Genomic DNA, 27,103 nt, shown 5'->3' with positions numbered 1-27,103 from the left:
CATTACCCTAGGAGCTCTCAAAATCTTCCAACAAATAATTAAAACCATTCTGAGTGTGAAAGCACCCCCCTTCTGAGACAGAAACCACGCCAACGGCAGCTCCCAGCTTACCTCCTCGGCGCAGAGCTGCCCCAGGCAGCTGGCACGGCCCGTGGAACCGCGCGGGTGCCCCCGGCATGGCCGGGAGCCTTGGCCGAGGCCTCGGCAGCGTATCCCGCAGCAGCCCCGGCCCTGCCCCGCTTCCCCTTGTGCTGGGAGGCTGAGGCTCTATTCCTGTGGAGCCTACAGAGGGCATTGTGGGAAGGCAGTGGAGGATTCCCACTGAATTCGTGTCTCTGCTGGCGAAGGGGTTGGGTGGACAGTTTGGGCAAGCTGCCCTTTTCGGTGCTGTCGTGGCCTTTTGGGGCAATGGCCTGGGGTAAGGAGCCACTGCAAGCAGTGGGGGGAAGATTTAAGTGCTAAGTCTGCAGAGAAACAGACCCAAATCATGAAGAGAAAGAGGTTTTATCCCTCCCCTGCCAGGCAGGCTGTGTCTTTGTTGCAAGGGATTTCAGCTAATGTAATGAGAGTGGTAAGGGCATGGAGGCTAGCTTATACACAGGCTGCAATCTTGTTATTGTCAGCGGGCTGAAGTTGCCTGGGGTCAAGAATCACTAATTAATTACTAAATGAAATGTAGCTTTCCGGGCTCAAGTCCTCCTGCTCTGCACACACATCACGTGAGCTTGAAGGTGGCTTGTTCAGGCACACAGCAACGCCAAGAAGCCCAGCACCCTCAGACAATCCCCCCCCTGCTCTCACAGTCATGGCACCAGCACAGAGTCAGCATCTTAATTCTCCAGGGCAGACCTGAATGCTCGATACACCTGTAGTGACCGGTCCTGCAAACTGGAGTGGCTGAGGCTACCAGAGAGCTCCCTGGATACAAATATTCAATCTTCCCCTATTGATGAAACACCTGACACTTTGTGGTTGTCCTGCACTCAGTTGGCAGTCTCCCTTGGTTCTCAGAGTAGGAGAAACATGCTTTCAAGCTTCTGTCTACTGTCCCGGAGCATCCCTCAGCCCTATGGTGGAGAATCTGACTTCTAGGGAGTGTCTGCCTTTGAACCTAGCCACTTTCTTCAGGACTATCTACTCTCAGGTGGCAGGAAGAGTTGGATGCTGACACTGGTAGAAATCACTCACTGTCTGCTCTAGGAATGGGTGATTTCCCATTTACCACAGGTACCCACATCATTCAGACTCAGATGAGATACAGGTTGGGCTGCCCAGGGCTGGCTCATCCTTAAGGGCACTTCCTCAAAAATAAGTTTAACTGTAAGCTGATAATTCGATTCTCCACCTTATTACTTGAAACTTTTACAAGCTTTTGTGAGCAGATGAAGTGGGAACTGGTTACCTGACCATACCACAGCAGAAGGCAGTTCAAAGAGCCAATGTACAGAGAGCTCTGCAAGCCACAGGGAAATCTGCTTCATGCACTTTGTCTATGGTGGCATGGCAGTGCCCAGGAATAGAGCAACAGATGCATGATTTTAAAGACCAAACCAAACTTATGGCTCAAGCATTTGGGCCCAAGAGCTGCCTGAAACTTCAAGTAGTCCCAAATCTCTGCTGAGTCCCTGCAGTTGCTTTTAAGACCTGGCTCTTCTTCGAAACTGGAACTGTTACTAGTAGTTGTATTCCCAAACTATTAGAAGGAGATGGTCTTGGCTTTTGCCCAAGCTCACTGAAAACCTTTTATCACAAGAATCTAAATTAGAAAACTAGGACAAGACTTCAAAGTCATTGATAAAAGGAAGCCAGTGACCTCATGTCATTAGAGTCTTCAGGCTGTGCACTTCCATGGTAAGAATATTTCTTTTGTATATTTTGGAAGAGAACTTGTTCTTCTTCTAAATAAAGTTCTCAGAAGAACAGTAACACTCCTCAAAATATTCTCATCTCTTCAGCATAACTTTATATCTCCAGAGTTTCACATCAGGCTGGAGTTACCAACCACTGAAGTCAATGGATGTGGCTTCCTCAGGCAGCTGCAACGAGGAACTCTGGTAACACCATTCTTTGATTTCCCACTGAGGGACTGGAAAGTAGCTTTAATTACCAATTCGTCCTCCTGCCTCATTCTGTGTCCATGGGCTCTACTGTACCCCTAAGATGCAACAGAAAGGAGATGTGAGCCAAGCCAACCTTGCTTTCATCACCATTAAGAGTATCCTGTCCCCTTCCCTGTACTGTCGTCTGCCTTCCCAGCCTTTAAAAGCTTTGCCTGCTCTCTGACAGAATAAATACGCCTTGTAGCTTGACCTTCACTCATCAAATTCGTGTTTTGGCAGACTTGTGAGGGCCCAGGCAGAGCCAATTGCACAGCAGATTGCTTTTCCATGTGGAATGGCACTGCTACCAAGCAGTAAATACCCCGCTCAGTGACAGAGAGGTAGACCCATTTACACAGAGAGAAGTCACTTAGACACATGACTACCAAACCTGCCCCAAAGCTTTGAGTGGGTCTGTGGCTGTGGTCACTGAGCCACCTGAGCATTGCTCTGGTTTCTGTGAGTAAAGAGGGCAAGAAAGTGGTAGTGGGGCAGGACTTGGCCAGGATGGGAGAACTTCAAGCCTACAGGCACTCTGAAGTCTGTACCAGTGGGTTTTTACTGCAGTTGCAGAGTCTTTATTGCATCTACAGAATGTACACTGGCATTGACTTGCCCTCAGCTCTTTCAGGAAATATCTCCTCAGATGTATTTCTATCCCAGCTCCCACACAGAAGGTTCCAGGGTGCATTTCTCTAAAGGTATAGATGCCTTGGACTCATGTATAAATAAGGTCCCTTTTTTCTCTTATGGGTCCTCCCACAAACCATCCAGCTGCAGCTGGCCACTGAAGCAGTCAGAGAGGAGGCTGCCAGTAGCCATTAGCAGTCACAATGCCAGATTTGCCTCCTTGACCAAAGGGAGACATCAAGATTTGCTGAGCTGCCTCAGGCTGTGTAATTCACATCCCTTTGGAAAAGAGAGCAGCCAGTTGTCTCTGACTTACAAACTCAAATTGTTGCTTCCCCTGAATTAAGCCAGAAACAGTAAGAGCTCACAGATACAACCTAAGGGTGCTGCACTCAGAGTCTGCTACGTAAATACACGAGGAACATCCTCTCTGAATGACCTTGTGAAGTCTTTGAAAAGCAGAGAGCACAATAAAAGGTAACTTCAAATTACTGAGTCTTCGAGATGTTGGGAGAAGGATGCAGCAGTTTCCTGTTGGCTTCTGATATAAACTAAGCTCAGTCTTGCCTTGCTCCTGCTCTGCTCCGTTCTTTAAGCCTGTAGATTATTTAATATTGAAGGGGAAGACTTCAACCTGGCTGAGAAACTGCAGGAATTCAGAGTGACCTGGAGGGAATTACAAGAATGCTGCTTGCTGATCAGATTAAAGGGAGAAGTGGTGGGGCTCCCAAGGGTCGTCTTATTCAACTTTTGTTGCCTACAATACCATGCTTTGTCTCTGATTCCTGCTCTTTAAAATGATTCAGGTTACTGCACTGGAAATGTCTCTGCCTCCAGAGGCTTTTCTCTATGACTGGTTCGCTGATGGCAGGAACACCTGGCAGAAGTGAGACTGAGAGTGGGTAGTCAAGTGCCAGCCCTAACACATATTTCTGTTTCCCATTGCCCTTGATACGACGAAAAATCTGGCATGGCCTTTTCTAAACAAACAGCATTTAACATCATTCATTCATCCTCCTCAAGGCCAAAGCTGCAAACCATGCTATGAAGAAGGAAGACACCTCCAGTATTTTTTTGCAAGGCTGCAAGATTTTTGAACCAGCATCCTGGGCTGGCTGGAAGGGTGTATTTTAGCGAGAGTAGAGATGCATGGCACTCTCCCCATTTGGGTATTTCCCCCTCTTTCTTTAGGGCCAAAGCATCACCTGGTACACCACTGTGCCTCTCCAAAGGAGAAAGCAGTTCTTGAGAAACACATCCCGAAAGACTTCACCAAAAACATATAATGCAATTAGAATGTCAAAGACAAGGCTGATCAGTTATGTGGTTGCTGCAATTAAGCTGTCTCAGTAGACAGGAGGGAGGAAGAAGAGCACTTCACCAAACAGTCAAACAGAAAGAGGAGACAGGCTGTTGATGTGGTGGTTGTTCATATGCTAGAAGCTACAGAAAAGAGGCCAGAACGGCTGAGGTTAGTTTGACGGATACTTACACACATCTCACAGCCTGAACAACTCTCTTTGGCTCTCTAACTGCAGGGTTTTTTCCTCCTAAGAATCCTTTCTAACACTAAGAACCATTCAATATGTTTGACAGGACCATCGGTTCAACCTTAAGAGCAACTTCCACCAAGCAGTTGTACTCAGCATTCAGAGGTCAACGCCTCTTCATCACCACCATGAAAGAATTACTCACAGAGGCAACTATGTGGTCCTGCTTATTTTCCTGCTCAAAAGCCAATCCCAGGATCCAAATATGCCCCAATTTAGGGAAACTCATCAAATTCTACCGGATGTCACAGTCATCCATGACTCACTGCTGCTCCTAAGTATCTCCCAAAGACAGGGTACGTTAAGCCAAATCCATCCCTCAACTCCAATGGTGCCACTTCAGCAGGTTAAATCTGACTCACTGAGATGGTTGCTGTTGGCCACGCAAATTTGGTGCACTTCCTCCTCATCTGCAGTTCTTTCTCATTCCACCCAACGCATTTAGGCAGCAACTTTTGGTGGAGAAGCCTTTGATCTCCGAAATTTCTGCACTGTTTCCGTGGCAACGAGTATAACCCCTGTGATCCTGAATGAACTCTATTGTGTTCCTCCCATTGCTTTCTTCACCAAATTACTTCTACCTGCTAATGTTAGCAAAGTGAGGCCATCTGCATAGCTTCCACCTACCTTGAGAGAAAGATTAACCGTAGAAATTTGCCTTCCCCACAACTCCTGGAAAATGAAATAACTTAATGACCTGGAACAATCCCCTGAAGGAGGGCAGGTAATTCTAGGGTTCATCACTGGGATGAAGATGCTTTGGTTTACCAGCCACCCCCTCATTCCTGCTTCTTTCAAATGAATAAACAGAATATTTCCCTCGTTTCTGTTTTGATCCCTGCATCTGCATCATTCCGGTTTCCACTATTAGTCTAATGAGCAAAATCAGCCTTGCTCCATCCCTCTCGGCTCCCGAGGAGAGCTTTCAAGGGAATAAATTGGCATTGCAGCAGGGTGTAAATGGGTTTGAAACCCACAGAGATGAGAACCTGGCTGAAGAGGAGCTGTAGGGCTCAGGACACTCAGCATGCTGGCTGCCTCAGCGGCTTCCAGGGGAGAGCACAACCAGGGCGAAGCGGCACAGCAGGGATTTGGCATTACCCACTGTGAAACTCAAGAGGGGGGAAAGCAAAATCAAAGGAGAGCAGGAGGTGAAAAGGCGGCAAAAGGGTGCCTTCAGGGCTCCTTTCATGCAGCTCGCTTCACGATCCACCAGTCAAGGCTCCTAAGCAGGAACAGAGACGCCATTCAGGACAAATCTGGATGTTATCCCAGGGCACCAGGGACACCAATACAGGGAAAGTTTTGACAGGTGAAATGACCTTAATATAATTAGCCCTGCCAGCCCCTCCTTCCTCTGCCTCCTTCACCTTGCCACAAAAATGGTAGTCTTTTAATGAGATCCTTTTTCCCCCCTGTAATGCAACACCGCTGGCTCTCCCATCTTTTGCTTGCACATTTCAAATGGGGCATACATGAGCTCCTCTGTCTTTGCTCCCCCCTCTCACACCCACCTAGATGGACATCTAGAGATATTGCCATTGATTCTTCTGCTGCTGACCAGGGAGGGGTTTTCTTTTTGTTAGAGAAAAGGCTGAAAGGAACCCCAGTAATAGAATGATTTGGCCTGCAAGTTAACCCCCCCCACCTTGATGAACAATCAGACACAAATATCAATAACAATTAGATTGGCCGAGGGCTCCAGTCACTTAGGACTTCAGTTTTCTGTCTACAGTGCTCAAAATGAAACCCTCAGTACTGTGATCTCCAAATCAAGTTTGGCATCAGGAATGAAAAGACATCAACAATAATAATATTAAAAGGTTGATGGCAGAATAAGAGCAAAAGACAGACAATAGGGCTGTGTGTGTGAGTGTGTACACACACATGCGCACACAGGAGGAAGGAAACAGAAACAAAGTGAGAGCTGATGTAAAAACCCATCAAGATATGAAATCAGTCCTACCTAAAGAATGATCTAAATCGCCTCAGATTCTCCTCCCATAAAAGTTCTGCTCCTCTGGGCTTTAAAATTTCCACCTCCTGCTGTCCAACACATCAAGCACGGGAAGCAAACTAAGGGAAGAAAGCCCTTAAGTGCAGGCTGTATTTTTTCCTGTTCCTAAATTGTAAATATACAGTGGAGGCAAGAAATGCCCAATCTAATTAAGAGCAATTGAGAAGTATGGAGACAGGGCCCTCCCAACGGGAATGCTGCAGGTTAAAGAGGTTAAAAAGAGGAATGTTCTGCCTAATGAGGGAAGTTGAACATCGTGAGCACACTTCCCACTGACGAGGCAGGCTGGGAAGCAGGGGGAAACCGGGGATTAAAGACGTGGAAGACACGGCTCCATGGCAAGAGCAGGTGTGTGTTTGGCTTCTGTGATAACCAAAGTGAGGGCAAGATGTTTCAAGGTTTACAACTCAGGGTAGCAGCTCAAAACATGGTCCTGAAGGGATTTCAAGGAAGGGCAATTGAATCCATCATCCTAAATTAAAAGCCAGTTTGCCTTGCTTCCCTTCTCCCTGCAACTGTGGGGCTCTGAGAGGTGGCTGTGCCACCACTTAGCACCTTGCTGCTTCTACTTGGGGGACATCAAGCTGGGAAATGAGACAGCTAACACCTAGGCACACAGTGCTAACTCCACTAGCAGGGGTATTGCTCCTAAGGAGAGGTAATGTTGAAAATATTTCAGATATTGGTTCACTGCACACAAGCTGGAGCACACTGTAGCTGAATCAGTAAAATCCAATGATTTTACTACTATTAAAATCATTGAACTGCTTAGCTTCACTTTACCTGGATGGGCTTTGCTATGAATTCTTCCAAAATATACAGCACGTTAGCACATACTGCAGCTGGTTAAAGGCAGAGAAAACATCACTTCTATTTACTTATTTATTGCTGGAATGAAAACTTTCTGAATGGGCTCTTTGAGTGACATTCCCCTTCTTAAGGCATTAGAAGCATCAGTCATTTGGCTGCTTGTTGATTTTAGACTAAAGGATCTTATTTGCAAAGGGCAAGAAAGAAGAATAGGGAGTTAGTGGGGTTTTGTTCATTATCTTAGTTGTATAGCCACACAGCTAAGGGAAAAAAAAGAGAAAAGGTTTCCCCCTCACCTGTTTTTTAGTGGAATTTCAGCTTCCTGGAAATACCAGATCCCACCTCCTATTTCATACGCCTTGAGCTGATGGAAAGCCTTCATTTCCAAACCACCTCTACATGAAAAGAGCTGAGGGCCTGGCAGTGATCCTGGCCACCTTCCTTCCTGGCCTTGGCATCTTCAGCCACGTGCTGAGGGGCAGGATCCCTAATGTGACCATCCACATCTGTTATGGGTGTCCTGCTCCCCTAAACCATTCTGATCTATTACCCTCACAACTCACAGTGGAGGCTCTGTCATTAACCTCATATTAGAGACTGGAGATGCAAAAAGTCACTAAGGGGTTTTTTTTTGTGGTCCAGCTCAGGGTTAGATACTTACTTCCCTGGACTTCAAAGGAGGACAACGTGCCTAAATCCTTGAGCCAGATGCCTTGCCTTGAAGGACCCTGGCAGCAGCGCACAGATCCCAGCCTCACTCTCCCTAAGCTTTCAAAGTGCTTTGACATCTTCTATGGTTCCTGCAGCAGTTTAGAGATGAAACAGAAGTGCATGAATCCCAACAGATGAAAGCTGTTCCCTTTGAGCCCCAGGAAAGAATTAAATGCACAACCAAAAAAACCTAAGAGAACAGACAACGTGAACTTGTGCAGAGCAAGTCGTTCGGCAGCAGATCTGGGGAAAAGATGGGATCTCCCACCCCCACGATCTCACTGTCCCAGCCTCACTGTCCCTGTGCCAGGCAAGCGCTGGCCACGTGGAGATGGCGGTGGCCAGCTCGTGTCCCCAGCCCTGAGAGGGCCCCTGAGCAGAAGGCAGATGGCCTGCAGACTGCTTGAGGACACGTCTCCTTCTCTGTTCCCTCAGTTGCTGCTGGGCGTCCCTGCTCACGTGGCAGCCGAAGGGAGGGAGACTGCGGGGTGCTTGCGTGCACACGCTTTGGGATAGCGGCAGCTGGGGGTCAGAACCCACTGCCGACCCACACATGGACTCTGCCTCCTCCCTGGCTTCACCACCTGGCACAGAGCCTGTCTGTCTTTACCAGCCCCTTTGCCCACCATGGCTGGGCAGCTCAGCGTCTCTGTTTCAAAGACGGCGCTTTTCCCTGCGTCCCTTTGCCAGGATAATGGCTGTGGCCCAAGAAAGTTAGCACTGAATTCTTGGGAAGTGGCTGTTGCTGCAAAAATAAAGTATCCATTATTGCTAAAAAACGTTTTTCATCTTTGAGGGGAAAACACATACCACATGATTTCCAAAAAGGAGCTGGTCTGGTTTACAAATACAGTACATTAATAGCTTTGTAAACATTTATTCAGTATGACAGCTGACTGCAACATGTGGCATTAATTAGAAGACTCAGCAATGTAGCATATTAAGAGCTAAGTTAAATCTGAATTAGCTGGGTTTGTTGAGACTAAACACCCGTGGGGGAAGTCCTCGGATCTAATACATTATGACTCACTTGACACGGGAGACCCACAGGCCCGATTCCCAATACACTGGGGGGCCCTTATTCATACTCCATCTCCACACGAGAGCTGCAAACTCTCAAGATACCATAGATCAGAGGGTGTTGATGTTGGGACGTTGCGACAGAATGGGGAGCGCGAGTCCCTGGCTCCCAGCTCTCCTAAACCTTCCGAAGGAAGCGGCGGATGGAGACAGCACGAGCTCACATCTCCTTTCCCGACACAAAAAGAGAGCACAGACAGGAATGGAGACGGTTTTACATTCTCCTGGGCTTAAGGATCTTGCTCAACACTCCCACACAGTCACCTTCCCGGGCATGGGTGACACAGCTTCCGTGGTGCAGGATGCTGAGAGCTTTGGGTTGACAGTGCAGCTGCCTGAGGTGCTCTGTGTCACTGGTGCCATGAGGTGTTGGCTGGCGGCACTCCGCGTGCCACTGCTGCGCAAGCTCCAACCTGCAACCTGAGTTGGCTGCTCTGAAGTCAGCCAAGGGCTTGCATTTTAGCTCAGGGGATCAAGACACCTTTTGGCTCTCTGCTGCCTTGGCAGGGTTTCAGGGTGGTGTGTTTCAGAGCTGCAGCACAGGCCCAAGGAGATGGGGAAACCCATGTTCATGGTTCCTCCCCTAACTTGTCCTGTGGCTCACAGCACCACCGACTGACTGCCCCTCACTTGCTTCATCCGAAACAAGCAGTGAGAAATGCTTGCTTTGCAATCCTTGCAAAGTTGTCGCTGGGACTAAAAGAACTGGCAAAGCATTGTGAAATGCATGAAATGCCACGTGAGCATACCAGCGTTGGCTTTTTACTGCAGCTGCAATAGGCTGAGCCAAGGCCAGACAGCTCACAGCAGCCACCCTGGCCAAACATCATCCATTAGGCTATTTCTACCTTTCAGATCCATCTCTTGTGTCATTTGCATCATGTCAAATCAGGGCAGCTCGCTGACAGCCAGGGAATTTGTATCAGCAGAACCATTTGAATATTAGGAAGACCAGAAACAAGTTCCCTATCTTAAGCAAGAACTAGTTTAGATTATGTAGTTGGGTAAAGAAGATGCACCAGCACAGCCCAGTGTGTTGTGAGCCACTCCATCTCAGCTGACTCATGGTAACCAATATACCAAACCCTGTTTGCAGGAAACCCTGGGGTAAAGACACAGGCAATTGTATACAGCAATAGGTATTTAGGACAAATGCGAGACAAACCATCTTGGTTTGCATTCAAGCTGTTGCAAAATGATGCTTTAAGTGATTTAAGACACTGCAGGCCTCAGTAGTCCTCCTCCCTTTCAAGAGGGGTTGGCAGGGCAGACCATGAAGTCACCCATCAGACCCCTTCCAGAGGCACGTGGGGTCTGAACTTTGAACGTGAACTGGTGATTTGAGTAATAGAGACAGTGGGGTCCCTTACAGCAACTCCTTGCAAAGCAGACAGGCAAGCGTGGGCCGGGGAATGAGCGGCTATCTTAACTGCTAAGAGTTTCTGAGTTCATAAGCAATCCCTAGATAACCTAGCCTGAAAGCAAAAATAGGGCCTTGGTTGTAAGTGGCTGGTGCCACAGGATCCTATGGGTTTTTTTATCCCAATTAGTGCTTCACAGAGGAAGGTAAATGAAGGTGAGAGGCAATGACAGACAAGTTGGTATTTCACCTGCAACATGTGATTTGATCTGGCAGTCCCACCTAGGCGCAGACATATTGAGCAATGGCAGCTATGAAACATTCAGAACGGGTCTGTTTTTGCCTTACAGCACTAAAGCAACCTTTTCTTGCCCTGGGCTCCTTTTGTTGGATGCATAAAAGTTTGCTTGCTTAGAAGTACAGACAAGAGCACCTCCAGAGGTGCTGAGTCCTCGCAGCTCCCATTGATTCCAGCCCTTGTTATTAGAGCTAGATAAACCATCTCAAAAGCAATAATGTCATTATCTGTGGCAGTTCCAGCTTCCCAGGTACAGTATTACTAATACTAACAGCCAAAAGCAAATAAAAGAAATCTCTGCATGGATTTGTCCTTTTCATTATCAGATACCACCACTCTTATCCAGGTCTTTCCTCCTTCATCCCTTCACACACGATTTTATCCACCATAGATCTACCAAATGGAGAGTAAAACTACTAATGTGTGACACTAACAGCTAGTCCTAAAATTCAAGCCTCTTTGCTCTTATTAAGGTATGACCATTGGCCTGCAAAGATTGTTTCTGAAATAGGTCACCAGTAAAAGTGAAAAGCAGAGAACAAGAAAATAAGACATATGTTCATTACCAAATAAATTGCATCATGATGTTTCTTAACCTGAAATAATAGAAAGGGCTGACCAAAAGCTGAATGAAACAACTATTTTGCTGTGAGGTGAGGTAGCCCTGGCCCAGGCTGCCCAGGGAGGGTATGGAGGCTCCTTCTCTGGAGGTCTTCAAAACCCACCTGGACATGTTTCTGTGTGACCTGATCTAGGTGAGACCTGCTTTGGCAAAGGGGTTGGACTAGACGACCTCTAAAGGTCCCTTCCAATCCCTGTCATTCTGTGATTCTATGGTAAAAACTTCTGAGATACATTTCAAGTCATTGGCTTGTTTTCAAATAGGCGTGAAAAGTCCAAACCCTCAGGCTTTGGGGGAGATGAAAACTAGTGAAAATAGTTTTGTGGGACAACACTCCTTCACTCCCCTACTCCCCAGAGTGACCTTTTTAATAGGAACTGACTGTCTAATTTCCACTTCAGCAGTTCAAATGGAACTCAGTTCTTTCATCTCCTATATTATAAATAATGTGTAGTATAGTGGAAGGCAGAATAAAGTCAAGAGGAAGCTTCTCAACTTTGCCAAAAAGAAACATTTTGATATGTTTCAATTTTTTCAATTCTCATGGCAAAAAAAATATCTCAACTAACAAACACCAATGACAATTCTCTTTCCATGGTAATTCTAAAGCCATCAAGATCCTGTACAGGAACAAAATCTTCTCTGAAGTAAAATAAAACACAATTGCCAACTCATGACTTTAACACGAATCTCTGGATATATGATATTTACTTAAAGGCCCCAACTCCAGGAAACAAGCAATTACATGAGAGTCTCAGCTCTCATTAGAAGAACAAAAATAAATGAAAAGAAGCGACTTTCCTTGTTGTTGCAAGGAAAATCCTGACAGTGTGACCCAAGGACGTCCCAAATGCACAAAATTCAGAAGCCAAATAAAGAGACTTCTGACGTTTTAAATCTTAGCAGCTTTTGATGCCTATCTTGTGATTCTGAAACATTTCATGTGAGCAGAAATGACCACCAAATCTTAATATAACCCTTTAGGTCATTTTCCTGCTCCTCCCCTTACTCTTTGTCAGTACTTCTAGAGAAATTGAGGTCTAGAGTGCAGTTCCCTTTGGAAGATGTGTTTGGAAATCCAGTAATTTCCACACAGTTTTCTGAAACAAAGAAAACAAATTTAAGAGTATCAGGAGGATGAAGTTGATTTCGATGTACAGCCAAACCTGTCATCCCTAAATTTGAAGAATTGAATCTTATTCAACAGCTTAGACATAGTGCTGAAGAACAACCCCCCCCCCCCGGCTGCAATTACGTGCTCTTCTGCACAAGTCTCTCCATCAGAATCCAAGATCAAGGCCTGCAGCACCAATAGAATAGTGACCACATGGGACCATTAACTTCCCTCACAAAGGAGCAAGCAGCTCTGGTGACCCACACAAGTATGAGCTGAGACAGCATCATGCTGTAGGCTTCTCATTTTATGCCACTAAATTGACTCCATTTGCAGCCAGAGGAAACGGGCAGTTCAGCTGTGCCATTCCTCACATTCTAATCAAGCTACCTGAAGTAAAGCAGCTGAATCAGGCCCTCAAAGTGGTCATTTCCCTTGACCATAAAGACAGGTTAAATTACAGATCTCCACATCTTTGAGCAGATGTAGGATGCATTTAAGGTGTAATCTCTGTGATCGTGTACATGGAGAGGAAATCTCCTCTGATGCCCAAAGTTAGGGAAGATGAATCCGGCAGTCCCTTGAGATGTGCATATGTCCATCTCTCTGATAAGTCTGGAAACTGATATCGACCCTCTTGCTGAAATTAAAGATCTCAGAGTGACCACAAGTTTCATATGAACTGATAAGGAGGAAAATAAACACACAGGATATGAGCACTCACATTTTCCCCCGCTAATAATATTCAATACTGAGAGCCAAAGTAGTGCCACTGAAACACTCTGGAGGTTGAAAGCTGTGTATGGAAAACAAAGGGAAATTTAGAGTGGATGGGTGGTTGCATATATGAGTCTGCATCCACAAATTATCACCTGCCATATCATCAGGCCATTCTAGATGCCGAGACTTTAAACAAAACCGTAACACTGCAAGCTTTACGGCAACACAAATTGGTGAGATCCTCTCTTTGTTGAGCAATACCGAGAGTGACATCTGCCAAGCCTGCTTCAGTTTGAATCTTTCAGTCATGAAGAGCACGTCAACGCTTTACAGCATTGACAGTCTGACCAGAACCTCCTTCCAGTTGGTCATCTTTCACCAGAACCGTCACGCTATGAATGTTCCTGCGGCGTGAGCACTGTGGTGCCGGCACTAAGAGGGCTTGGGACAAGTTCACACGCAAGCGCCGCCCCACGCATTCAGTGTATCCATGTCCTGGGAGGGGAGCGAGTTCTGGGCGCAGAGCTATTCTAACAGCTCCTACACATGGGAGCAAACATTCTCCGCTTAAATATCCCCATATGCCCACACAGCCATCTCCCTTCCCGTTGAGGAAGGGACTTCAATACAGCCTGACGCAACGCCTTTACCAGCCAAGCCCATTAGAGGCTACTCCATCACTTTGCTTCATAGGAAATCCAGTAATCCCAAAGGTTAAGCAGCTTCACAACTACTCTCTGTCTGCTGGTAGTGTTAAGTATGAACCAACAACCAGAAGAACACAAAGGTTGTCTCAACTATAGAAACATAGCTGCCCATCAGAAACACAGCTCCCACTCCTGTACTCCGAGGGGTAATAGATTCAGTATTTTGATGGTCTTTAACACTGCAGTGTGAATCTAAAGATAGGAGCCAGAAAAATGCTACAATTACAGAAGACTCAAAACCTAGAGAGTCAGGAGGTCTGGTTCTAATCTTCAATTTAACACCAGGGTGTAACTTCAGGCAAGCCTGGGTTTCTTTTTCATTCTTTGATTGTTTTCACTGTAAGCTCTTTGGGGCAGGAACTGTGTCCCATTGTGTTGTTACAGGGTGTAGAACAATGGGCCCCTGACCTCAGCTGGGGAATCAAGAGATTACAAGAATTATTTAGAGGAAATCTGCGGTTAAACAAGGAATTGGAATCAGACTTCAAGTCCCTGTCAAGTGCCAGTACCAGATGACTATCCTTTTTTACCCTTCATTAGAAAAAAAAAGTCAGAATCCCCATTTATTGTTGTCCAACGTTGGCCACTTTTCACACGTCTGCTTGTTTGCCCAACATCTAAGAGCTTCCACCTTCCCCCAGCTCTGCGCCCACGCTGGGTCAGAGCCTCTCGCCTCAGCAGCGTCTGCACTGGCACTGCAGCTCGTTCTGCTTCTGATAAAAAGGGTATCTGGGGAAGGAAGCACCAGAAGGAAATCAAAAGGAAACGCAAGGGCTCGCTGTGTTTGTGTGTGCGCATGGGATTCTTCAGCTGTACATCGGAAATTAATCCCAGCCAGGGTGAGCTCTGTGTGGTCTCACTAGCCATCCAAGGCCAACTTCAGTTCACCCCAGCTGCCAAGCGGAGTTGTGGCAGAGAAAAAGGTTCAAGACAACGTGGAAAAGGAACAAAGAAGCCAAAAAGAGTGAGCTGGTGGTATTTTTGTCCAAGTGTTTTTCCCCTCCCCTTCCCTCTCGTCTCTTTTTTCTTCCTTGTCCTTTTTATTATTTATTTTTTTAAACAAACCACCTGGATTTTAAGATCTGCAGAATCCCATTAAAGGGCTTTTACTCCTTCATGAATTGGAGGCATTTGATGAAAAGGGGTAAGGGGAGAGAAGTGTGTCTGCCTGTGGGAGGGGAGAGGAGGGGGAAGAGGAGGAGATAATGGGGCATGGGAGCCCTTAATTTCTCCTGTCTCCCCTGCCGGTAATAGGGCTGGATGTAAACACTGCTCTGGTGAATGTTGGAGAGTGATTACAGGATAGCTGGGGAAGGAGGAAGCATTTTGAAACCACAAGTAGGAAAGCAGCTCTTTGATGGAGGGTTAGCAATTTCTTTTTTCTACATGCCCTTCTCCCTCACACAGCAGCCCCCCTTTCCCTCTGTCCTCCACCTTCTGTAAACACAGCAGCAGAAATTAGATGTGGGTCAATCTGTTAAACATTTGAAGCCAAAGGGGGCTCGGCAGTCACTCTCACTCTGTAGGATACAAAAGAAGAGGCTAATAATGCTGTAATGGACTTTTCTGGTCTCAGCCGTGGAGCCAGACGTCCTGGGTGGTGTGCAAGGAGCTAGAGAGGAGGGAAGACACATATTGCTGTGATGGAGAAACATCATGGAGCAGGAGGAAAGTTTAGAAAATGAAGACACCGTGCTCTCAGCAGGCACTGCCCAGGTACCAAAGTGCTGATGGCTGAGCACACAGCTGCTCCAGGGTGTCCATCTACATGGAAAGTCCAGAAATGACCTTGCCAGAGCAGACCTGAGGCTCACCCAAGCAAGTATCTGCTTAAGTGGAACATGACCATGCTCTAACACCCTGATGGGTTCTGGAGCTTGACATTCAACTTCTGGCCTGGGTAAATGAACTACTTTGCTCTGCTTTGGTTTCCCTCATGTGGAAATAGGGAAGTAATTATTCCTCTGGAAAGAAGAGCTGGGCATCACTGCTCAGGGTCTGTGTGGACGTGCAGTTCTAGAATAAGCCATCCATGGGGGAAATCCTTCAGCATAAACAAGTTAATCATCTGTCCTCACACACAAGGTTTCTGTGTTCCTAAATACTGGAGATGCTCTTGCAATTCCCATTCATACTCACAAGGAAGGGCAGAGAGAAAAGAATGGGAAACAATCTGTCTTCAATTTTCAGAAGTTTCTCAAGAGTTGGGGCAAAATTCCCCACTGTAGTCCTGTTAGTCCTGCAAGGGCTGCTCATTGCTGCTCTCTGGGCCATACTCCTCCAGAGCAGAGCTGGCAGGAGCTCAGCTTGCATCCTAAATTCAGTGTTTGCTTTCTAGTCACCATCAGAGAGAAGTTTTGTCTCCCTGAGCCAAGTCCACTCCCGGCAAAGAACAGTGATCTTACAACATTCAGCCTTCAGATTGTTTTTAACCACTCCAGAGACTTTAATGGAAGTTAAATACTCCTGTTCTACAGAATCCCACAGGTACTGGGTATCTAACTATCCTAGCCTCCACCCAAAAGTTTTTCATGCATCTCAGATGATGATTCAGCTCTAATCAGTTTTTAACTGAATACACTCTTTAGCTAGAAGGTAGCATGATGGTCTTTTAATTAAATCTCCTGCTTAATACATCCACTCCCCTGACACTTAATACTTTTTGCCCCAGGCTCATAGTGTTTTCTTGCACGAGAGCACCACCACAAAAGCCTTCATTTAAACAACTGTAAATGATGAAGAGTACACATCCTGTACTAAACACGCATGGTTTACAAGCTGGAATAAATACACCAGACAGCTCTGTCACACGTACAGAGCACAATCTATAAAAAGGTCATTATATTGCTATTGTTTATTCATGTAAGTTTGCTTAACCAACATATATATATAAATATAACGTGGTCCAAAAGCTATTTCTATCCAGGCCCTGAGCAGTCTTTTGTTAAGTCTCCTTCAATGCAAGGACTTGTGCATTAACTATAGGAACTGACCAAAACAGTGATAACATTAAAACCGGTACAAAATGTTCTTCATCGGGACTGGGAGGAACCTCAGTTCTCCCAGACACCAAACCACTGCTCATCCTTCATGCTGCTTTCCCTCTGCAGCACACTTCTTGAGCTCCTTGGTCCATAAATCTGTGACAGTCAAGATTCCAGGCTATAATTAGAGACTTTCAAGTGTAGTGCAGCCAAAGCCCTCTTTTGTGACCATCACAGCTAGAGTTCATTACTGCCTTTGGGTGTCTGCTATCCCAAGAATAAATTAGCTACCATAAAAAACCCCAAACAAGACCAAACCAAAACTCCTCAAATAACTTCTGAGACTTTGTTTCAGTTTTTAGCTCTACAAAGGTCTCTTATCTGTTGTAGGCTCAGCAACAATTTGAGACTAAATGAAGAAGCAGCACAGTTCTACACTAACAGTTCCCACCCTTCTTTCTTTTCTGTCCTTTACCATCTTCCTCCTCCTCTTCCTAGATCAGGTATCTCTGTTCCTTTGGATAGGATAGAAATAAAAAGAATGAGCAGGTAGGAAGCTACTTTTTCCCCTCATTGTATTTATTTATGATGACTAAACCTCTGGCAGCTGGGAAAGGGTAATAGAAAGCCTTACATTTATCTATTTTCTTTTCCCTATAGTCCAAATTGACCATTTTCTATTGTTTGAAAGGAGCAAGATCCTTCCATTACATCTAACTAATGAGGGCAAATGATTCCATGAGCCAGTAACAGGTAAAAAGAAAAAAGGAACACAGAAGCTTGCAGCAGCCTCAAGCAGAACAGGAAACACTTCCTAGTCATACCCACATCTTGTCCACCTCACTGTTGCTCTATCCATTTTCTCAGCCCACAGTTACCTGGGATGCAGATTAAGGTCCTGAAGACTGCAGTCTGAACCTTTCCCATCATCAATAGGCCCCTCAGCTAAAGGACAGGGAGCTGCTGGAGAGAATTCAGTGCAGGGCCACAAAGATGATGAAAAATTTCTTCCCTGTTGAGGTGAGGGAGCACTGGCAGGGGCTGCCCAGATGGGCTGTGGAGTCTCCTTCTCTGGAGATCCTCAAAACCCACCTGGACAAGTTCCTGTGTGCCCTACTCTAGGTGGTCCTGCTGTGGCAGGTGGGGTTGCACTGGATGAGCTTTTGAGGTCCCTTCTAACCCTTAAGATTCTGTGATTCTGTAATACCAGAAGATCCGTATTTGTGGACATCATGACAGGATTCTCTTCTAGACCGCATGGATCATAGCTTTCCATCATCAGACATTCTCCTGTCAGTCTGATCTCACTAGTAGGGCTAGGACAAGATCCAAGATATTCAATCCTCTGACAGAAACTGAGACCTTCTTTTCTCCCATTTCTACCCCCAAATAGAGAATTTTCCACTCTGGGAACCAACAATTCTGTATGCAAGTCCTCCTTGCAGCCTAGGCAGGCAGAGCAAAGATGTTGTGGTGCAAGAGAGCAACACTTTAGCAGGCAGCGAATAATACAACATAGAGGTAGAGGCAAATTAAGCAATGCAAAGCAGCCTTCAAAGGGTGATGCACAGCAGGGCAAAAAGCACTGAAATATCAGAGCTTGTAGCAAAGTGGAGGTCAGTCTTTTTCAAGTAGCAAGTGATAAGACAAGAGGAAATGGGCTCGAGTTGCACCAGGGGAGGTTGAGGCTGGAGCTGAGGCAGAATTGTTTCCCTGAGAGGGGTGTCAGCCCCTGTGCCAGGCTGCCCAGGGAGCTGGGGGAGTGCCCAGCCCTGGAGGGATCCCAAAGTCCTGGAGCTGAGGTGCTGAGGGCCAAAGGTTAGTGCTGGGCTGCGCAAGGTGACGGGAGGGACTCCAGGAGCTTCAAGGGTTTTTCCAAACACAATTCTAATATAATGATAATAATTTGAGAGTTGTTTGATATTCTACTCCTTTAAAGCCACATAGTGCTGTTGTCCTGGAACTTCATCACTCCCAACACCAGAGCCCTGTACTAGATGCTCTCCCCCTCCACCCAAGGCTTCTCCACAGCAGCAGCTGCGCAGAACCAGCACAGGAACCAGCAGGAATTTTGCTGCCTTTGCTACCATAGGTAACACACTCTTATCACTCTCCATCATACCACTTTGCTTTACCTTTTCCTCTGTCCAAAGTTGGCACATGGTCTAATGCTACTTTTGTTAATGAACAATCATGATTTAGCCATAAAACAATAAATGGCGCCATGAGCTCATTAGACATTAACAACACACTGAAGTTCAAGCACGTTATCTCCACCAGAATATTACAGGGAGCGCTTATCATTTGGGGAAAGCTGAGTTGTGGGCTCCCAGGAGGGTTCAAATGTCATCTGTAGAAGAGGAGAGAGGGAGGCAGAGTAACTGGAGATGCTCAGTCTCAAAAAGGCAATAACTGAAAACTTCAGATATGAAAGTGCATTAGTTCCCACAAAAGGCTAAGGATTAAACCCAAGCACAGTTATAGCCAGGAGCACACAGCCAGTCAAGGTGCTATAAAGGCGTGATGTTATTACTTCCAAGGGATGCCATTAAAACTCTGTTTACAAACCTAATGCGCCAGGGAATGGGTCAGGGAAAGAATTATTAGCAACAAAGCTATTTGATCTCTTTTATGATCCAATGAGTCATATCACTTCATACACTAGAAGGTGAATAATGAAAACCTCAAGCCTGTTGATTTATACATGTGTCCAGAATCCTGTGTTCTTTAACCTCAGATGCCCTCTTAAGTGTGATTCGTCTTAAATCAAATGGAAGATCGGGTGTTATCATCCCCACTCTCTCCTCCCACTCACTAATTGAAATGGTGATTGACATGCTGGTAGAATAAAATACCAGTGCCCAGTGATGGATGGCCAGGGCAAAAGATGGGGTCAAGACACAGGACTTGCAGATAGAACTCTATCCTCCTCCCCATATGGGATGGTCCCAGTTTCACCTAACACTCCCTCTGGAATGCTAGAGAGAGAGAGTCACTGAATAATTTAGGCTGGAAGGGACCTCTGGAGGTCATCTGTCCATCTGGACATACTTTAGCGGAGCAGATCTGAGTGGATATAAGATCTTTTCTTTTCGTGACACACTCCCATTGCTCCAGCTTCACCAAAGGCACGTAACCACGATCCAAAACGGTCCAAAAACTGCATCAGGAAAGTGCAGAGCCCAAAGGTGTCAAGCACTGAAGCATTCCTTAGAGGCATGATGGTCTCAATGAAATCCTGACATAAACCACGTGGGTTTCTGATGGAAATCTGCTGCATTATCAGTCAACTTGTTTTCCCAGCTTCTTAGTAGCCCACTGCTGAGCAAGACCAGTTTTTAGGTTCCCACATCCCAGCAAGCTTTAGGACTGTATGAAAGGCACACTGCTCTGCAACCAGAGTATCCTGGGTCCATAGGCTAAGTCCAGAGTAGCCATCACAGAGAATTTCCAAGCCACAACCCATCTCTAGACCTCTGCAATGGCCCAGCTTCTTCCACGGTGAGCTGTCTGGACTCAAGGCAACTTTGGAGGTGGATACAGGGCTGGGGGAAGCATCTGAAGAAGTTCAGAATGCAATTTAGTTACAGCAACAATAAAAATAGTAATCAGATAATAATCTGCTTTGTAGTTTTATTGTTTGTGGACATGCTTCTGCAGGGGGGTTGGACTAGATGATCTCTAAAGGTCCCTTCCAACCTCTACCATTCTATTATTTTAGATGTTTGGTACATGTTCCAAACTTGAAGCAAAATACCTCTTAGAGTGCTCAGCACCATGGGCCACGGTCTCACTAAACATTCCCAGCTGCTTCTGCTGCTGCAGAGAGTTCAGAATTAGCACTGTGCACATACAACTCTTGGTATCCAACCAGCCTGTAAAGGTAATTTTCCCAGGAAATAAACTATTCTGTGAACTTTGTGTATTTGGAATATGGAAGTCAAAGATATTTTTTTCCTCACCGCATCATTCCCTTGGCCATGCAAATAGTTACAGAGGGGATGTTTCCAAGTTTTGACCATCTAGGTCAAATGTCTACTACTCCTCAGAAGTCAATGCCTTACTAAATGTCAGCATACTCAGTAAGAAGGTAGCTTTTGCTGTGGAAAACTGTGGAGAAGGGTTTAAGAATCTGTTGTAGCTGTTGTAAAAGTAATTCCTAAGTGCCTCAAGGCTAAAAAAAGGATCAAGCTGATTTCTTTGAATAATCTCACTTCCTACCAATGTCATTATCAAAAAATGAGATATTCCTCAAGCATGAAGTTTTGCAAATTTTTTTCTTCTTTTTCATTCCCAAGATTTTGAGGACAATCCATGCAAAGGCCACTTAAACACTGTGAGGGGAACAAAAGGCCTTACATATTCTAGCACATATGTATTCCCATCCTTCCTTGCTTTCTAACACAGATACCTGGATCCATGTCCAACCCTGGAGGTTTTGAAGGGTTTCCAAGATGTGCAGCATAACATACTGTGTATCCCTAGGCCCTGATCAACTGCTTTTGCAGCAGAGAAATCAATGCAGGTTATTCATGATTTTCTGGTTTGTCCCACATTATTTTGCCCACTTTGTTCAGTTGCCTCAGTGCTCACAGCTTGACAATGACTGTGAAGCAGTTTCAGAGACACTGACACTTCCTTTCGAGGACTTGAGCTCTTTGCATGAGACACCAACAATAAAACCCCAAACAGACCCAGAGGCTTTGCCAATAGCCAATCCCTGGAGCCCATCCAAGACCTAGGCCATGGTTCATGTTTCTCTTGTGATGGGTGAATGCAGTGAATCCTAACATTGTGAACATTACATTCCGCGTTACAATACAAAGTGTTATTGTTATTTTTTCCACAGCTGAAGCCAGGAAGAAAGAAAAGCTGGCCTGAAGAAGCAAGGCTATGGTTCAACTTCAGCAGCTTAAGAAAGCTGAGCAGCCAACTTGGGAGATCTCTTTTGCCTTGCCAGTGCTTTTAGTTTCCTTTTTCAAACCTACATCCAGTCCTTGACATTTTTTCTTTTGATAAGAAACTTTCATGAATGCAGAACAGAACCAAACCCATAGATTAGGGGGAAGAAAGCTGTACCAAACATCACTTCTAAACAAAGTGCCAGCACAGTGGGACCAAATAATCTGAGCCTGCCAACAGAGCAGTAATGATGCTCTACCTTCTACACTAGACATATTTTTCAGGATTGGAACAAATCTGATCCAAATCATTGGTCTCCTTGGGCTCATCCCTGCAACGTTCCACCAAATACTGAAGCCAATATATTCCAATTCAGATTTTGAATAAACTAAAGGCTGATCATATTCCCTACTCATGAAGCCATTTTACCAAGCTGGTCAAGTGCTGCCCATGACTTTCACAGCTGCAGTTGCTGCAGTAAGAAACATATCTCCTACAGAAGTTCAGGAAACGTTGACTATGAGATCTCAAAGAGTCTTCCATGAAAACTTACTCACAGATCACTTCTGTCTGGACAGGGATCTTTCATTACCATTTAGACCAGTCTTAGACAGCTGTTGGGAACAGCCAGTCTTGTTCTATTGCTTACAAAGAAAAGTTTACCCCTGTTTTGTTGAAAGTGAAGCCTACTAATTCTTGTCTATCCTCAAACCCAGAAAATGGATGACTACTCTCTTTAATACCCTTTACAAGCCAGAAAGTCTTCATACTGCACAGTGTAATCCAGGAATTTCCACGTTCAGTTAGAACCAAAAGCCATGTAGTTCCAGTTAAGAGTATTGGACACCAGCCTGCTATCTCTATTCTATTTGGCAGGACCACACATAAATGGGATTTAAATATTTATTTTCACTTCTTCACCATCTAATGTCAAACATAACAGCCACATGTAGTAGTTAACAACTGTGTTGTAAGATACGAGCAAAGCCATTGAAAACAGGGTTTAGCTTTAACCCACATGCAACACTATTGATCACTGCAAGTCACAAATTATGTCATTTCAGCAGTGGAACTACTGCCAGCAGAAGGATTAGTAACATCAGTTGTAATGAGCCACTTCATTTTCAAATAACATCTAGAAATTTACAGTGCCTGGAATTGCAACGATTAAATGGATAACAGAGTTGAACACACCGGATATGGATCACTTCTAATTTTCCACTTACATCCAGTAACCCATCATAAACCATCCAGAGTCCTTTGGTCTTCATTTCTCTCACACCAGAATATTTAAACAAAAAAAGATGATCCGTCATTGAAGTTATAGTAGTGAAAAACCAACGGGAGATAAGAAACTGGCCACAAATTCCCAGACTTCAGATGTCCTGTTTCCAATTCTGGCTATGTTGTGGAGCGTTAAAAGAAATGCCAATGAAATGACACGAAAGTGAAAAATTAAACCAGACCTCAGAACACGAATCTATGACTTCTTCTGATTTAGAGAGCCCATACTCATGTATCCAGTTTCACAAAATTCGTTATTCCCTATTCCCACGAGTAAAGACTGGTCACATGTCTAAGGACCGAGACCTCGGACTGAGAGCACAGCTGGCTTAAAAGAGCTGAACCACAGTAATTATCTTAAAAGAGCAGAGATCTAAAGAGAAGTATTGATTTTGATGACTTGTTTTTCATGGAAACGTCAGAATGTTTGTTACATTTCTGCATTATTTACCACAATAAAAAAGTTCAAGTGACTAATCCCCCCTGACAAAGTGCTTTGGTAATATCAAATCAATTTTTCAAGTTGGCCTGCAGGACACGGTAACTTTGGCATTCTATTCCAAATGGGAATAATCTCTTCTTCCTTCTCAAACTACAGAGAGTAGAAATTCATCTTTGGTATGTTCTGTACTACATATGGCTACAAGTAGATCTTTTACATGAGTTTCTAATGTTTCCCTCTGCAGTTTTGAGCCGCTTAAGCAATTACAATGCTATTGTCTCTTTTTTCTTTCCTTTTTCAATTCCACATCAAATCTGCAAATGCAGAAAAGCCTCAGAGTGGAAGTCAGCAATTCAGCTGCCATACCCTTCCCTTTTCAGCTTTAGCTACACTAAAATGTAAAGTTTAGTTACACTAGGTTTATCACCGACAGAGTACTTTGGGTCAGTTTTAATCCAATCCACCTACCATAAGCCATGACCTCCCCAAAACAGGCCAATCCACCTGGAAAAATTAATGCTTCTCTCTTTCTTTCCACATTAAAGTAATGACATAAAATAATCAGATGCTGGAATGTGTCTTGGCATGAACAACAAACACAGGCAGCTAGCTTTATTAGCTGTTTCTCTGGAAGAAAGCTCCAAAGGCCCTACACATATTTACTAATGTGCACTGTGAATGACCTCAGATCTTCCAGGCCAGACCAGGGCAAAAGCTCCTTTAAACATCTTTACAACTCACTTTATACTTTACTTCATTACTAGCAGTGAAGGATGGAAAAACATTCCCATCGCCTGGGAAACTTGTGGAAAGGAGGATGATGTATTGCAAATGGGGACTTGGCATAGCGATGCCTCCCCCAAACCGCCTGCCACGGCGAGTGGGTTGGTTTCAGCTGGTAGCATTTAACAGGCCAGGCTATTTCAGGGATCTGTGCAAATGCCTCTGCAGAACTCGAGGGTTTCGTGGTTGCTTCTCAATCTCAGAATCTGCAGCTTTTGTGGGGGAGAAGTACTGATATACCCTGTTCTTGGGATAACTGGTACACTTGGGGTATGGTGTTCAGTGGTGACTCCAAAAGGGTAGCTTGCTATTCCGGCAGCAGAATGCTGTTGTCCAGTTGCCTCTGTTTTTTTCTGTGGCAGGAAAATCTCAAATGGGAGGGGACTTAGTTTCAATCAGCCACACACTTGCACAGTATCTGGCCAGGGAGAACTTTATTGTAAACTAGGACGAGATCACAGGAGGGAGGGATGCAGAAACATAAAAGGAGAAAGATATTAAATTTGCAAATGGTTCATGCAAAAGGGGATAAAAAACTGATCCAAAGGTAAACAGAAGAGCTGGGTCATGGTAGACAGAAAGCAGAGCAACATGATTCTATGTAGACTGAGGCACAGATAAAAGAGAGAGGTGTAAAGCAGAGCCGGCTTTTCTTTGAGGAGCTGGGGTCAGCTGAGCTCTCATCTAAATCAATCACACTGAACACGGGAGCAGATGCCAGCCAGTGCTGAAGTCTTGCTAGAGCAATCCTTGTTGTTCAGAAGGGACACCTGAGACAGGAGCTGCTCTTAACAACATCCAGCAGAAACCACTGGAAATTGCTGTGTGCTCTGCTACCAAAGATCTGAACAGAAGTTATAGCCCAATGAGGATCTGAATAAAAATAGAATAGAAGCTGCACTGCTTCTCAAGACATTCATCAAACAAGTTTCTGCCACCTGGGCCCCACTCTTTGGCTGACCTGGGATTATTCCTCTGTCACAACCAGGTTCCAGTGTCACTGATACAGCTTATCTAGAAGATTAAGAAAGTTTTCTGCTGGCCATTGTAGTAACAGCAGCCAGCAGCTACCTGGAGATGTTTCCAAGTCTACAGCATTCTGTACCACTAGATCTCAAAAATACTTTGCAAAAGCAGTCAGATATTTCTCTTTGCAGTACAGATGGACAAGACTGCCCCAGTTTCTCAAAGAGCAAAGTTCAAGTCCCAGTTCAGTGCTCTGACCAAAGGAAAAAGCACTTCTATCTTCTATGAGTCTGCTCTTGTTAAAGCGTATGCTGGACCACGGATGACAACTCCAGCGTTGTGGAAAGCAACTTAGCAAAGCAATTCACTGAAAGATGAAGTCCAATGAGGGCTTTTGACATTTTAGACAGACACATAAAACCTTGAAAGCAAAACATTGTACAGCCTGAACCTTGAAAACTTCTCCCAAAGGAACATCATTGCCAGAGCCTGATGGACAGAGTGCCTTACAAAAGACTTACAATGCTGTAAATCCATTCATTCAATGGCATGACTCCCCATGATGTCAGTACAAATAAGAGTAATGACAAGCCTCACAGTCTCTAGAGGGAGGTTTAGAAGTCTTCTCTTTGAAGACTCCTCATGAATGAAGCCTCAAAGTTCCATTTTCTCCCCAATTCTCAGTCTGCTGCATACACAATATTAAAAAAAAACCCCAAAACCCAACACTTCCATAAATAAAAATATAAATGGCATCCTGTGTTCTCTCCCACACCCCATTCTTCCTCCCTCCTCTTTCCTCATTGTTTGTTCAACAGGATGTTGGCTTTGCTGCGAGGTACACCAAGCCATCTGTCAAAAACATGGAAACAGTTAACAGTGCGCACACAGAGGCTGGAACGACATGTTACGGAGCCTATTTAAGGTCAGAATCATAGGCTTCGGAGAGCAATCCAAGCCCCAAAGCTGTGTCTGCTAAAACCAAACTACAGCTTTTCCCTTTTTACAAAGGCAATGGCACTTTGCTTAAGTGGTAGCTCATCTGGGATAAGGCAGAGCTAATGAGACAGCATTTTGGGACAAGGGGACTCTTCACAAGGTCTGGCGCATACAGGAGCAACTGAAGTAGTGTGGTCTACTGCAACTTGGAAATAGTGTCCTTCTTGAACATGTGTGAGGGTACAAGGGAATGGCAGTGACACAGGAATATTTTGGAAGTGTTTCTACTGGAAATAAGGGGCAAATTACTAGATATTTCAAAACTTTAGTGACCTTTGTAAAACCTCCCTCCTGAAGTTAGACCAGCTTTTCATATAGCATTGCTCTAGGCCAACTGTTTGTCTGTTGTCTGTGAACATTAGGGTCTTCTAACAGATCATAAAATCATAGAATGGTAGGGTTGGAAGGGACCTTTAGAGATCATCTAGTCCAACCCCCCTGCAGAAGCCTGAACTGGTCTCAAAATACAGAAGACATATCTGTCCAATTTTGAAATGAGTGGTTTGAAGCCACATCTTGGTCCTGCAAAGGAGAGGGGAAGGGTAAAAATATCCGATCCAGAGCTGGAATCATACATTTGGGTGATTTGCTTGGCAGAACTTCCAGCAACTTAGTGCATCTAGGTCCCAGGCTGAAATATTCTGTCTAGAAATGGACCAGTAGATTACAGTCCTTGACCCTGCCAAGGTCATTCAACAGAGCTGCCAAGCAGCAAAGGTTGCAGAAGCGTTTGGTACTGTCCCTTTTCAGAAAACAAGTGACCTCTCCCCACCTCTTCAATGGTAGGAGAGAAGAGCCAGATGGCTGGACCTGAGCAATGCACATGACACTGGAGGTGCAGATCTAGAGGTGAAATGTTCCATAAACCGATCACCAGGAAAACACACAACTGGAAACAACTGCTAATAAAAATTGCAACATTCAGAGATCAAACGCCTTAAATCATCACATTTCTTTAATTTAAAAATGTTGGATAAAAGAAACGAAAAAGACTCTGCAGCACATTTAAGTCAATCCAATATTTT

This window comes from Colius striatus, chromosome 17, assembly GCF_028858725.1.
Source record: "Colius striatus isolate bColStr4 chromosome 17, bColStr4.1.hap1, whole genome shotgun sequence".
NCBI classification, from domain to species: domain Eukaryota; kingdom Metazoa; phylum Chordata; class Aves; order Coliiformes; family Coliidae; genus Colius; species Colius striatus.
The sequence above is the reverse complement of the archived record's forward strand: the minus strand, read 5'-3'. Positions refer to the sequence as shown.